This window comes from Silene latifolia, chromosome 5, assembly GCF_048544455.1.
Source record: "Silene latifolia isolate original U9 population chromosome 5, ASM4854445v1, whole genome shotgun sequence".
Lineage (NCBI taxonomy): Eukaryota > Viridiplantae > Streptophyta > Magnoliopsida > Caryophyllales > Caryophyllaceae > Silene > Silene latifolia.
The window spans coordinates 81,888,224-81,902,889 of NC_133530.1; the positions used below are offsets into that span (position 1 = coordinate 81,888,224).

A 14,666-nucleotide genomic window follows, 5' to 3' on the forward strand; every position below is an offset into this window, starting at 1 on the left:
TTGAAAGTGCTAGAAAGTCTTACCTAGACGATCTAAAAGCTCTTGAATAATAGGAGGTTTCAAGTTCATCATCTCAACCACCACCATCTCCAACTAAAAAGATGGTGAAGCTTTCCGATCACTTAAAGCCCACCGCGGCCATGCTTCCGGCCGATATCACAACTACTCAAATTACCGCATCGGAATTCGAGATCAAGCCGGCTTTCATTAGCCTTGTGGAGAGGAAGCAATTTGGGGGAAGTCCTTTGGAGGATCCCAATTTGCATGTGCAAAAGTTTTGCCATTATTGCTCCATGATCCGACAAACGGGCGCCACTCAAGCCCAAATAAGGGAAATACTTTTCCCTTTCTCTTTGAAGGACAAGGCAAAGCTTTGGATTAATAGCCTTGATCGCACCGCTATGGGAATTACAAATTGGGAGACATGGGCTCTTACGTTCTATTAAAAGTTTTTTCCACCGGAGAAAACTCAAACCTTGAGAAGCCAAATCACCGGATTCCGTCAACAAGCTCTTAAGAGCTTATATGAGGCTTGGGAGAGGTAAAAAGACTTGCAAAGACAATGCCCACATCATGGGTTGGATTATTGGTTCCTAGCTATAACATTCTACAATGTATGTTGTGCCGAGTCCTGAAGGATTCTTGATTACGCCAACAATGGGCGGTTTGATCAAATTGACACCGATATTGCTCATGCCATAATCGAATCTATGGCGATCCATGACGCACAATATGTCAATTCCCGAAGTGTACTACTCAAAGTTAAAGAAGAATCCTCCGACAATCCCGTCTTGTTAGCTCAAATTGCCTTACTCCAACAACAATCGGCAGAACGAGATGCTACAGATTCCCTTCAACAACTCAATGTCGTGTCCTCTATGAGTCAAATCATTTTTTATGACGATTGCGGAGGTGCGGGTCATTACACCGCTCATTGCCAAGCAACTATTGAGGAAGGTAAATGCTTTTCAAGCTCTAAGACAAAGTTCTTATCCACCAGGTACATTTTCAAATACATATAACCCGAATTCAAGATTCCACCCGAATATGTCTTATAGAAGTAATAATGTGCTTAACCCTCAACCTCAACCCCCACCACAAAAAAATTTCTATGTTCCTCAACAACAAAAGTATAATCCCCCACCGGGTTATCAAAAACAACAAAGGTCACCTAAACAAAACTACCAACAAAATCAGGGGCTACCACCTCAAAATGACCAACAAAACAACCAAGGAGGGGGTAAACTTGAGGCCTTGGTAATGCAAATGGCTAAGATCCAATCGGAAATGTTGGCTCAACTTCAAAAGAGTGATCAATCTCACAATGCCGCAATCAAGATGTTGGAGCAACAAATGGCTCAACTAGCCTCATCTAGCTCTTCAAGGAAAACGGGTCAATTACCACCTCAAGGTGAGCAGCCACATGCTACCCTTAATGCCATCTCCTTAAGAAGTGGTACGAAATATGATGGACCACCCATGCCCAAGGAAGATGAGGAGGTACTTGTTGAGTTTGAGATTTCTTCTAATGGTAAGGAAGGTGAAGATATCCCAAAGAAGGTGGATGATCCACTTGTGGCTGAAGAAGTTAAAGATGTGGAGGATGCTCCTCCAAAGAAGGATGTTGAAACAAAGATGCCGGAAAAAGTCAAAGTGCCATTCCCTCATAGATTGGCGAAGCATTAAAAGAATTCTCAATTCGGTAAGTTCATGGAAGTTGTGAAGAATCTCCAGGTAACCGTTCCTTTTACCGAATTAATCACTTAAATTCCATCTTATACTAAGTTCATGAAAGACATTTTAACTAAGAAGAGGACTTTTGACGAAGTTGAAACAATAGCCCTCGCCGCCGAGGTGAGTGCTATTTTGCAAAACAAGTCCCCTCCTAAGTTAAAAGATCCCGGAAGTTTTTCCATTCTATGCACAATTGGAACCTATCAAATTGATAAATCTTTATGCGATTTAGGTTCTAGTGTGAGTGTAATTCCTTACTCTATTTATGTTAAGCTTAATATGGGAATCTTAAAATGTACTAGTGTCACCTTGCAAATGGTGGATCGTTCTATAAAACGCCCTTTGGGAGTTTTGGAGGATGTTCCCGTGAAGGTTGGTAAGTTTTTTATTCCGGTTGATTTTATTGTTCTTGACATGGCCGAAGATGCCATATCCCAATCATTTTGGGAAGACCCTTTTTACATACCGCGGTTTCGGTAATTGATGTCAAGAATGGTAAAATCACTTTGAAAGTGGGTGATGATAAGGTCACATATAATTTGAATAGTGCCATGAAGAGCCCCATGATAGAAGAGTCTTGTTATTCTATTGACATTTTGGATGTTGTTGACATTGTTATAGAAGACTCTACACCTCTATCTTTATCTAAAGATCCCTTGGAGGCACTCTTACTATTGGAAATGAGGAGATAGATGTTTTGGAGCATGAATTGGAGGAGAAGAGTTATCATTGGAGGAAAGCTCACACTTTATAGGTTTGGTTGCTACACCTCAAGACATCGAGGTACAAAAACCCAAACTTAAGCCTCTCCCCTCCAATTTGAGGTATGCTTTTGTAGATGATGATGAGATGTGTCCGGTAATTGTTAGTGCTAAATTGAATGAGAGTCAATTGTCTAAATTGCTTCATGTCTTAAGGTCTCACAAGAAAGCCATTGGATACAAACTTGATGATTTAAAGGGCATAAGCCCCGAATTTTGCATGCATAGAATCAATCTTGAGGAAGATCATAAACCATGTGTCCAAGGTCAAAGACGACTAAATCCTAACATGCAAGAAGTGGTCAAAAAGAAATTGCTTAAATTGTTGGATGCGGGAATTATTTATGCAATTTCCGATTCTAAATGGGTGAGTCCGGTCCAAGTGGTTCCTAAGAAAAGAGGAACCACCGTAGTCAAAAATGATAAAAATGAATTTATTCCAACTAGAATTGTGACGGGTTGGAGAATGTGTATTGACTATAGGAGGTTAAATTTAACCACCAAGAAAGACCACTACTCATTGCCTTTTATTGACCAAATGTTGGAGCGGTTGGCATGTCACAATTATTTTTGCTATCTAGATGGTTATTTCGGGTTCTTTCAAATGCCCATTCACCCGGATGACCAAGAGAAGACTACATTTACATGTCCCTACGGTACCTTTGCTTACCGTAGAATGCCCTTTGGTCTTTGTAATGCCCCCGCCACTTTCAACGTTGCATGATAAGCATATTTTTCGACTTTATCTAGTCTATCATGGAGGTTGTGGACAATGGGCCCACGGGGGAGCTTGGGAAAGAACAAGCGTTTGCATTTGTGGAGTCGCCACCAATTTATTGTGGAAAATTGGAAACCGTTCGAATACCTCGTGACATGTCAAGACACAAAGTAGTGACATGAACACCAAGAACTCGTTACCCTTAGCATTCTATGTCTAGAATGACTCTCGTGGATGCCAATGAACACGGATGTTCACAGAGATCTGGAGTAAGGGGTGAGGGTACGTATTAGGAAGCTGTTTTGATCGAACACCTAATCCCGCCCGCCTCGATAGCGGCCTCTAATGATTAGGGAAATTATCTATACTCGATATATTGTCGATTATATGCATGCAATGCAACATCCAACGTATTAATCCTAACATGTGAGAATTAATACTAAGTCGGTAAACAATTAAATTAGCATACAAATAGGTCGAATCGGGATTTAAGTTCAATTACATGTGAAAGCATACAAGTAATAAAAAGTACAATGATAAATACAATAAAGGAAAATTACAATAATTACATCGGGTTTAATGATTTATGTCGAAGAACATCTAAAACGGATAATTTGGAAAAGAAAGAATAAATAAATGAACGAACAGATTATTAGGGTGATAATACGAATAATAGTTAATTAAATACGTAAACTAATAAATTAGGTCAAGGCAAAACGGGAGTTCAGAGACAGAAATCAGCCAGGAACAGGCGCAGAGCTGCGCCCTCTGGAGAGGGCGCAGCTCTGCTGCGCCTGTTCCTTGGCTCAGTTCTGGCTGTGAAGCCGGAATTGCAAGTCGTTAATGTTCGTTGGTGAATTTAATGATTGATTAATAATATTTACTCGGATGGAAGTGATTAGCAGATTATTTACATGTGATTGACGGTCATGAAAGCAATAAACATGGATGAAACCGATTAATACGAATTAATTACAAGATTAATGAGATTAATTAACAAATTGATGAACTAATTAGGTTAAATATTATGAATTAATGACGAATATGATGAATATGATAATAAACAGGTGAGAATATATCAGAGATCGAATTCCAGAAACTCAACATGAACGAATTGAATTTCTACAACCCGGTTTGACTTTATTGACGAAAACCCGCAAATATTGGTTATTTGGGATTTAAGTCGGGAATTAATGAGATTAATTAATTACGAAGAATTATGAATTACAGGTTAAAATTATCATGCTTAAATTGTCGTGTTAACGAAACAATGAACATTCGAAAACAAAGTAAAAAACAAAAGGACGAACAAAAGACGAAGGAAGAAGAAAGGAAACAGGAACTGCGGCAGCCTCACAAAGAGGCGCAGTAGGTACTGCGTCCCTTCGAAGAGGCACAGCAGTTTCTGCGTTCTTTCTCGACGGTTGTTCTCTGATAATCCGTGAAAAGGGTTTTAAACAAAGGGTTTTTGAAATCGGTTTTAATTGTATTTTCGACATAAACCTTACAATATGATTACAAAAGATAAATAACGATAAATAAAGGAGAGATTTACACCCTCAGACTTACATGTTTGACGAAACGAGATGAACTAAGTTTACGATTAGTGATGCTCGACTCGAATGTAACCCTCGTAAGAGGAAAAACGATTAAGATTGATTAAAGTTGATTATGGTGGAGTTGGTCAAATTGGTCGGTCATGCAAAACGAGGCTGGTACTCAGAAAGATCCGAGCTTACGTGGTCGAAAGTTCAAGCACGTAGACGCCCAAAAGTAAGAACGTGGTCTAGAATGCAAAGGGAGAAGAGAAGGGCGGACACTCGCGTGAGAAATATGTGAGACCGAAGGTCTCTATTTATACTAATCACATGAAGGAAGTAGGGTTTTTCGGAGAGACTTTGGAAGTGAATCTCAAAAAGATATGAAAAGATATGAAAACATACGCAGAAAAGGACTTGGGAAGTAGGGTCTGAAGGTTACATGGTGTCTGAAGGCATTAGGGGGTTACAGGGATTCTGAAGAAACTTCTTAACACTTTCGAAGGCTAACTCTGAAGGCTGCCTCTCTCTAAAGGAAAGGCTGAAGGAAGGATTATCCCAAAGGACTGAAAGGGGTTGTCTGAAGGATTAAGGTAAGTTTCTTAAAAATCTGAAGGGTTTATCCTGAAAAGGGTTACCTAAGAGATATGAAGGTTCGCCTGGGGAATAAAACGATGATTTTGGGGAAGACAGCAGGACACAGTCTGGAACTGCTGGGAGAAATCTGTTTGTATTCAGCTTCAAACAACTTCGGAAGAATTTGGGGTCAATGTTGATCTCCATGTCTCAAGAGAAAGTGACTGCCGGTCGTGAATTCTCGCTGGGGAACTTAATCGGGAACTGATCTCCATGTCTCGAGAGGGAAAGTCTATCCGTGTACTCTCGCTGGGGGAACTTAATAAAGGCGTGTCGAAACACCTGTCAAAGAAAAAATGCTCGTTGTGACAAGCTAGGTCTTGGGTAAGAAAATAAGGCGATAATTTGTTGTTGTCTTGGAGAATGCAGTTCCGGGTGAAGAACATACGTCAAACGGACCAAATACGTGATGTAGCATCAAGGATAAGGCGCACCAAGGATGGGCCCACAAAAATAACGAACTCATAACGAATTTTTGAAAACTCGTATGAAGGGAAGCTGAGGAAAAGGCGTAGCAAGAGCTGCGTCCTTTGTAAGAGGCGTAGCACCTGCTGCGTCTATTCCTGGGCGTGTCTTTTCTGCGTAAAAACCCGATGAAATAGGGAATTCATTTCATTTATTCGAAACAATAAATCTCAATTACTCTCTCGGATTCCAACCATTTCCGTCGAAATTTGATCCAAAAGCTTGCATTTGCCATGACTAATCGAGGTATGTGTATCAATCTTGCATTTTTCTTCCGTATTTGCTCAAATGGGATCGACAAAATTAGGGTTTTCGACCCTAATTAGTTGAAAATTTGGGCATTTTCCCCCAAATGATTTCGCCTTGCCAAATTGACTTTGTAAATGGCTAATTGATTATATAAGGATCATAACCATGTATTTGTTTCCAATTTTCGTTGGATTTTGAGCATTTGAGTGAAATTGAGACGGTTTCACAGCTAAACCGTAAATTGCTTCGAAAATAGCCTTAGGATTTCCCATTTGTGATGAAACTTGATATTTGGAATCCTTGTGTGATGGGTAAGCTTTTTACCATCTCGGAATTTTGGTTTGTGATGGCTATTTCAGGACACTTTTTAGGGCATAATCGTCGTTATAACGAAATGCTGTCGAAATTCCGACTCGAACCCATGACTAGGCTGCAACTTAGGCTTTACTTGACCCAAATTATCACATGAGCGGACGGGTTTGTGGGAAAATTGCCAAAGAGGGCAAGAAAAGAGTGATTTTAGAGTTCCGAAAACTCGAAAATCCCCTAATCAAGGCTTGTCGTCACTTAACGCGGCCTAATTTTACCTTAATTTTGCAGGTGATGAGGCTTCTATGTCTGGGAGGGCTCCCATGGACATAGACACTGCTGTTGACCCTTCTCAGGTGCTTGAGGAGGCGTTGGAGGAGGCTTTCACCGCTGCGGTGATGGCTGCTGAGGACGAGGTCTAGGAGGAGGCTGTTGAGGAGGAGGAGCCCCCAGACGGGCCAACATTAGACGAGGTGGTTGCCAGCTGAGGGGAGCACCTGCGTGGGCTGAGACCTGGGACAGTAGGCACCTGCTCTGGGTTGCGGAGGGTCATCTGTCCTACAAGACGGTGAAGAGCTTGGTAAATAGGATTCATAACTCTTCATTCATCTTTTTTATTTCTGTTTGTCATTCCTTTTCTTCTTCATTTGAGCTAAAGATAGCTTGTTCCAAATCCACATAGGAGGCCGGGAACATCAGGTCGTTCTCGGGCTACAAGACAACGATGGGGTGCTACGAGAGGTTGTCGGCTGAGGAGCGGGCCATGATCGAGCGGGGAGCAATCGGCGCCTTGGTGCAGGCCTGGAGGGATATTGCCAGGAGGAAGCTTCGGGCTAACCTCAGTCTCGTCCGAGCGTTCTTGGACCGGTTTTGGGACACGACCTCCACGTTTCACATGCCTTTTGGTGAGGTGGGGGTCACGTTGGAGGACTACGGCATGATTTCTAGTCCGCCGTGTGGGACTGAGGTGATGGAGTGGCCAGAGACGGCCATGAGGGTTGACTCGGAGGAGGCCAGGAGGTTGATCGGCTGGAACTTGGCGCCGAAGGTGGGCTGCGGTACCTGGCTTGGTGCCTAGTTCTTACGTGCGGGACTACTTCGCGGAGAAGACCCCGGCGTTGGTGGTGATCGAGGGGAGAGAGAAGGCTCATCCTCCCTGCACTGCAGAGCAGAGAGTCCACTTGTGGCTCTGGTGGTTTCTGTCTTCGATTTACCTCGGAGACAAGGGCGAGAGGCTTTCGACGAAGCTTTTTCCCTTCCTTTCTGACCTGAGCTCCCTAGGCCGTTCGGACTGGATCACTGCTGGATTTACGGTCCTCATCCGCTTCATGAGGGTAATGGTTCGTCCGGAGTTGATGGAGAAGGGGACTTCTCCTGCTGCTGTCGGCCCTGGACTGCTGTTGGAGGTATGAACCTTCACTTCTTCTTATGAAAGATCATTTCTTTTTCTTATCAAATCACGAAAGATCGTTGTTGATTATCTTGATTTACAGGCGTGGGTGTACTCCTACTTTCCGAGCCTCGCGCCCAAGAGGACGGAGCCGGTGGAGAAGGCATATCCCATCATGAGGGATTGGGTGATGTGCCGCATGAGGAGTCGGCGTTCCTTCCACGACGTCTGTCGGCGGGAGGTGAACGCTCATCAGCTGGACGACGTGAGTATTTTACCTTACATTTGACTGTGTTTTCTCTTTCTTTAGAACCGATCATAAGAATGACCCTTCGTTTGCTTTTCTAGTGGATGCCTAGGCCTTGGGAGGAGTACGCTGGCGCTCCTCCTTTCGTGGCTGAGGTCCTTCGACCTAGGAGCTCGAGCCGGCAGCTGCTGAGGATGTCGATGGGTCATGTGTGGTACTTGGGCGAGCGCTTGGCTCGGCAGTGCTCTCGTGATGTCTTGGCGGTTCTCATCGATCCTCCTCGGACGATGTTTAGGGAGCCTTCTGAGGCTGAGAGGGAGGCTGACCTGGCTGGTGTCGGTGGTGACGCCCTCCTCCTTCCTGGTGAGGACTACTCGGCGTTCCTCTACGGGAGGTTGGCGTACTGGCCGGTTGTGGTAAGTGTTTTGCCCTCTTTCATTTTTTGATCGTTTGAGCATATGATGAAAGATCATCGGTTAACGGAAATCATCTGACTTTGCAGGAGGTCGAGGTGGCGGGCATCGAGCCCCTAGAGTACCCCGAGGCCCTTGAGTACACCGACACGACGGGGATGACGACGATCTCCGAGCTACGCGACTTTGACGTGGCTGTGAGAGATGCTGGTTTGGACGATTGGCAGCATCTGATCCGGAGGGTAAGTCTTATAGTCTATATAGTTTTCGTGTAAGAACACATTTGCTCGAGTTTGCTCAATTGCTAAACATTTTCCTTTTGAAATGCAGGTCGCGCCATCTCGGTTCGTGGCTTTGTGGAGGGTAGCCAACCGGCTGCGGGCTACTGCCGTCGAGGCACTTGCTGGTGGCCGAGGACGTCAAGTATGAATCTTCCGTTTACTTTATTTTTGAGTTTTCTAATTTTCCTTTATGCTCGAAATGAATGACATGAGTCAGCTTTGTTGTTTGCAAAGAGAGCGCGAGCTGGAGCGAGAGCTTGCCCACTCCCGAGAGGAGACGGCTCGCTTGCTGAGGGAGCTCGAGGTTCGTGACGCCGAGGTTGCTGCTCTCGAGGCGAGAGTTGCTGAGCTAGACGGCGACGAGCAGTAGCTTTCTTTTTTTTCTTGTTTTTGGCTGTATTTTTGTACATTTATACATTTTCGGACATTCGGATTTTGTTTTGGGGCTCGAGCCCCCAGTTTGGTGTACATATCCCTTTTTTGGTTGTATATATGATGGCCTGAGTGCCTTTGCTGCTGGGTTGCTTTGTTTGTACTGCGCAGTTAGCTTTGAACAGTTTGGTAGATGACGGTTTACGCCGTCATGCTGCCGAAATTTATACAGAAATCACATAGAACATATATTTGTACATATGGCCTAAATTAGCGCAAAACAATGACTCGAAAATGCAAAAAAGTATGACCATAAATGAAAATTCAAAAATTTGGTCGGAAATGGAAAAACTGTAAAAATTTGGTCGGAAATGACCGGACGGTAGGGAGGGTTACCCCCTAAAAAAAGAAAAAATAAAAACATATAAATTTGAAGTGGAGAGTGAAATGATTCTCCCCAAAAGGAAAAAAGCAAAAGAGAAATGTAAAGTTCGAAAAAATGATATAATTAAATATCAAAATGTAAAAAAGAATAAATTAAATTAAATTGGTGAAATGATTCCCGAAAAAAGAAAATTAAAAAGAAATGTATAAGTGTGCTAAAACGACGAAAATGTCGATATCGTCTCGAGATGCGTGCCCGCGGATTTAGGAAACACGAAATATGGTAACCTGACGCATTTACCAAAATAATAACCCGTATGAATAGGAAATTATTCGTTGAGGAATTTAGGAAAGATCCAACGCGGAAAAGCGTAGAAAAAGAGTTGAGGAAGAGGCGCAGCAAGAGCTGCATCCCTTCGAAGAGGCGCAGCACCTGCTGCGCCTGTTCCCCAGTGCGTCCGTTCTGATGGATTTTAGGAAACGGGTTTTAGTATAAATAAAGACGTCGAAGGAGGTTTTATTCACATAATTCTTCCGTCTTTCTTCGTCTTATTACACAAAAACTCCCAAAATAAGCCTACATCATGAATACTCTTGAAATTTGTCTAAAAGAGTGGACAAATGAGTTCTCTAGTGTGGAGAAATATGACATGGGTGCTTATAATTTTGGAGCACTTTTGAGCTTGAAATTGATCAAGGTAGTCAAACCGTTTCTCGATGCTTGTCTTGACTATTTGGACCTTAATCATCACATATTTGCCTTTCCTGGAGGAGACATTTGGCCATTTCCTGAGGAGATTGCTGCGATTGGTGGTTGGGATCCGGAACATTTGCCTGCTATTCCCTCCACTTCTCAAGGGTATAAGAATAAGTTTAAAGACTTGCTTGGATTGGCCAGAGTTGATGTTGACCGTCTTGTGACCTCTAAAGGAGTGCGAATGTTGGATTTCATTGATCACTTCATCAGTAAGGCTGATCCTACTGTTTTTTATGTTGCAAGGCGGAGGGCATTCGGGTTTTGCCTACTGCATGTATATGTCCTTCAAGGGCATGTTGATGAGGACATGAGGGGCGACCCTCGTCTTTTGAGCTTGATTGAGCAAATGGAGCTGCGCAGGAGCCTAGCTTGCCTGTGTTTAGGAGAGATCTTATTGGGCTTGGATAACAGGAAAGCCAACCGCGACCTACCATATTTGGGAAGTCCCATTATTTTGCAGGTAAAAGAGTACTTTTCTTTATTTTCCTTTTTTTTTTGTTTTTTTTGTTTTTATTTTCGTTTTTTTTCGTGTTTTTTTTTTCTAACACTCGCTTTTGGTAGGTCTGGCTTATGGAGCGTCTTCGATTGATCGAGCCCCCAGTTAATGTTCCTTCTTACCATGCTCGTTCGATTGCAATGAGGACCAGGCTTTACATGGTGGACTTTACTCGAGTGTGCAACTACTGGGAAAACAAGTTGAAAAGTGATAATGGCCCCTTAATTAGATGGATCGTACCATGGTGGCACCTCAAATCTGTTACTGGAGTATCTTCCCTGGATCCCATCCGAGCTGTTCGCATTCCCGGCTTGGAGTTTATGATATGCATCTTCCCGGAGAGGTTGATGAGGCAGGTTGGATTGAAGCAGATGATCCCGAAGCTTGACACTGTCCCGCAGATGCCGTGGCGCTTACTACGGAGAGTCGAAGAGAGTGGGCCATCAAATGGGCTCAGAGGAACATTTGGTTCTTGAATTCTTCTGTCAGTGCTCTATGGGTGTCAGATTCCTATATGCGGTGGAGGAAGGCTGCTACTCCGGAGGAGCGCGAGAGACTGAGGAAGCGTGAACCAGTTGACTACAAGGTTCGCCAGGTGGAAAAGGAGAAGGAGAAGCACCTGACCAAGGGAGAGGAAGAAGCCGGGTTTCGAGTTGTTCATCCTTCAAAGAAACCGAAGACTTCTCCTGCCGTCGAGATGGTTGTTGGCAAGAATGGCAAAGCGAGACCACGAGAGAGACCATTGGTGATTAGGTCGGAAGTGGCGCAGGAGCGTCCGGCTCGAGGCCGCGACAAGAAGTATGATAAGAAAGACAAAGGCAAAGGGAAAATGGAAGAGTAGCCTATGTCTTTTATTATTATTTATTATTATTATTATTATTGTAATAAGAAGGTGGGGTTTTTTGAATCCTAGCCTATTTATTTTTATTATGATTTTATTATGTAACGTATTATTATTATGAAATGAAATAAAAGAGGTTAATTGGTTATGAAACCGTTGTGGTTTTCTTTTCATTATTCTTGTCGAATTTCAAATGCATTTGCAAATGTCCTTCTATTTCCATTTAAAGCGATTAAGTGGGTTGTATCCCGTGAAGGATTGCCTACGTATTCATTAAGAAAATGAAATCAAACCCTTGCGCGTAGTTCGATTAAATGTAAAAGAATAATTGTTCTAAGCAAGAGCTTGTAATGAACTTTAGAAAATAAGCATGTGCTTTACTTACTCTGAGAATGCAATTTAGTTTATTTGATGATATGAGAATGACAAATTGTCAAAATGCAAGAGCAAGATGACATTAGCTTGATTCAGCTTGGCCAAGGGCCGTTTATTTCGTGCCACAAGAGCGACATGTGAGGTTACGCGAGGCGCGTTTTTTTGCTCCTATTCTAGGCATAAAAACGTTTTAATTGGTCAAGGTTTGTTGGGTTGGTAAATTCATTCCCGTCTAGGTATGTGATCCTAACCGCACCCCCTGGAAGTATGAACTTGACTAGGAATGGCCCGGCCCAATTGGGTTTGAATTTTCCACGTGGATCGACAGGTAAAAGAGCCCTAACGGATTTGAGGACCAAATCCCCTTCTTTGATGTTCCTTGGCTTAACCCTTTTGTTGAAGGCTCGTTTGATACGCGCCTGATATGTTTGCACATTATGTAATGCACGTAACCTTCATTCATTCAGGAGGATGAGCTCTTCATATCTATCCCTCTTCCAATCGGCTTCGGGTATTTGACTTTCGAGTAAAATACGCAAGGATGGTATTTCTAGCTCGACTTGTTGTACGGCTTCCATGCCTTAGGTCAAATATAAAGGAGTAGCCCCAGTGGGCGTCCTAATGGATGTACGGTATCCCCATAAAGCAAAGGGTATCTTTCTTGGCCAATCTCTATAGTTGTCAATCATTTTCTTGAGGATTGTGACAACGTTTTTGTTCGCTGCCTCTACCGCGCCATTGGTTTGTGGTCTATATGGCGAGGAGTGGTGATGCTTGATTTTGTACTTGGCTAGCAATTGTTCAGTCTCAGCTTGGAAATGTGATCCATTGTCACTGATGATAAAATGTGGGCAACCATATCGACAGATAATATTGGTTTGTATGAACTTTGTCACATTCTTGGCTGTAAGACTAGTGTAGGAAGCCGCTTCTACCCACTTGGTAAAATAATCGATTGCTACTAGGATGAAACAGTGACCTCCTGTTCTGGCTGGAGTGATCTTGCCGATGATGTCAATTCCCCAAGCAGAAAATGGTCAGGGAGACGTCATGGTGTAAAGCAATGAGGGAGGAACGTGTTGCATATTCCCGAAAATTTGGCAATTATGGCAATGTCTCACATATTTGATGCAATCAGATTCCATCGTGGTCCAATAGTATCCTAAACGTGTGATTTTCTTTGCCATCATGGGTCCACTCATGTGAGGGCCACATTCTCCGTCATGGACTTTTTCCATCACTTTTCGTGCCTGTGAATGATCAAGACAACGTAGGATTACACCAAGAGGTGTTCTTTTGTATAGCTCTCCTTGCATGAGGACGTATTGGGAAGCTAGTAAGTGGATAGCGCGTTGTCCCCTTTTGTCCGTTTCTGGTGGATAGGTGCCGTTGCGTTTGAAGTTTAGGATTGCTTGGAACCAGGGTTCCTCCGCAATTTCCTCTTCATTGGTGATTTGGTGCACATAAGCTGGCTCTGATCGTCGTTCGATGCATAAAGGCATTTCTACCATACTATCCGGCATGTTAATCAAAGATGCGAGTTTTGCAAGAGCATCCGCAAATTGATTTTCTTCTCGAGGTAGATGTAAGTAGGTTACTTGATCGAAGAACTGGGCTACTTGGTCTATTCTAGCTTGATAAGGTGTCAGGCTTTCGCTTCGGATTTTCTAAGATCCCGTAACTTGATTGATGATCAAAGAGGAATCCCCATGTACTCAAAGATTCTTGATGCCTAAACTTACTGCCGCTTGCAATCCAATGAGACAAAGCCAGATTCTCGCAACGTTATTTGTCACCTCGAAGTCGAGTTTGACAGAGATTGGTGTATGCTCGCCTTCAAGAGAAATGAGCAACACTCTTATTCCAAATCCTCTCAAGTTCGATGCTCCATCAAAATAGAGGTCCCAGGAGTCTACATCTGTTTGGAGTATATCCTCATCCGGGAATGACCAAGTGTCTATCGTTTGTGCATCATTGATGGGATTTTCTACGAAGAATTAGCCAACGGCACGCCCCTTTATGACTTTCAAAGGTACATATTTAAGATCGAACTCAGAGAGCATCAAAGTCCATCTCGCTAGACGTCCATTGAGAACGGGTTTCTCGAAGAGGTATTTGACATGATCCATTTTGGAGAATATTTTGACGGAGTAGCTAAGCATGTAGTAGCGTAGTTTCTTCGTTGCCCACACAAGAGCGAGGCATGTCTTCTCGAGTGGTGTGTATTTGCACTCGTACTCCAAGAACTTCTTACTAAGGTAGTAGATGGCTCTTTCTTCTTTTCCTACGGTTTGAGCTAGCATGGCGCCCATGGCCGTTTCAGTTACCGTGAGATATAAGCCAAGAGGTTGATCCCGTTGAGGTGGCATGAGCACTGGCGGTTTGGCTAGTATTTCCTTGATTCGGTCGAAAGCCTTCTGACAGTCATCATCCCACATGGTGTGATCTGTTTTCTTTAACTTCTTGAATATGGGTTCGCAGATCATGGTGAGTTTCGATATGAATCGGCTTATGTATTGAACCTTGCCTAGGAATCCCCTAACTTCTTTCTCTGTTTGAGGTTGCAGCATTTCGATTAAAGCTTTGATCTTTGAAGGGTCTATTTTTATACCTCGTTGGCTAACCACGTATCCTAGGAGTTTGCCAGATGTCACTCCGAATGCGCATTTCTGAGGATTGAACCTCATGTTGTACTTCCGT

The 14,666-nt window shown here is 43.2% G+C and overlaps 1 non-coding gene across 1 annotated transcript; it reads right to left on the bottom strand.

Annotated features, from left to right (window-relative positions):
- Positions 1-472: 472 nt before the first annotated feature.
- LOC141658044 (small nucleolar RNA R71) lies at positions 473-580 on the bottom strand. The gene has a single exon (XR_012548955.1). It is a non-coding gene; the product is annotated as a small nucleolar RNA R71 (small nucleolar RNA).
- Positions 581-14,666: the final 14,086 nt, after the last annotated feature.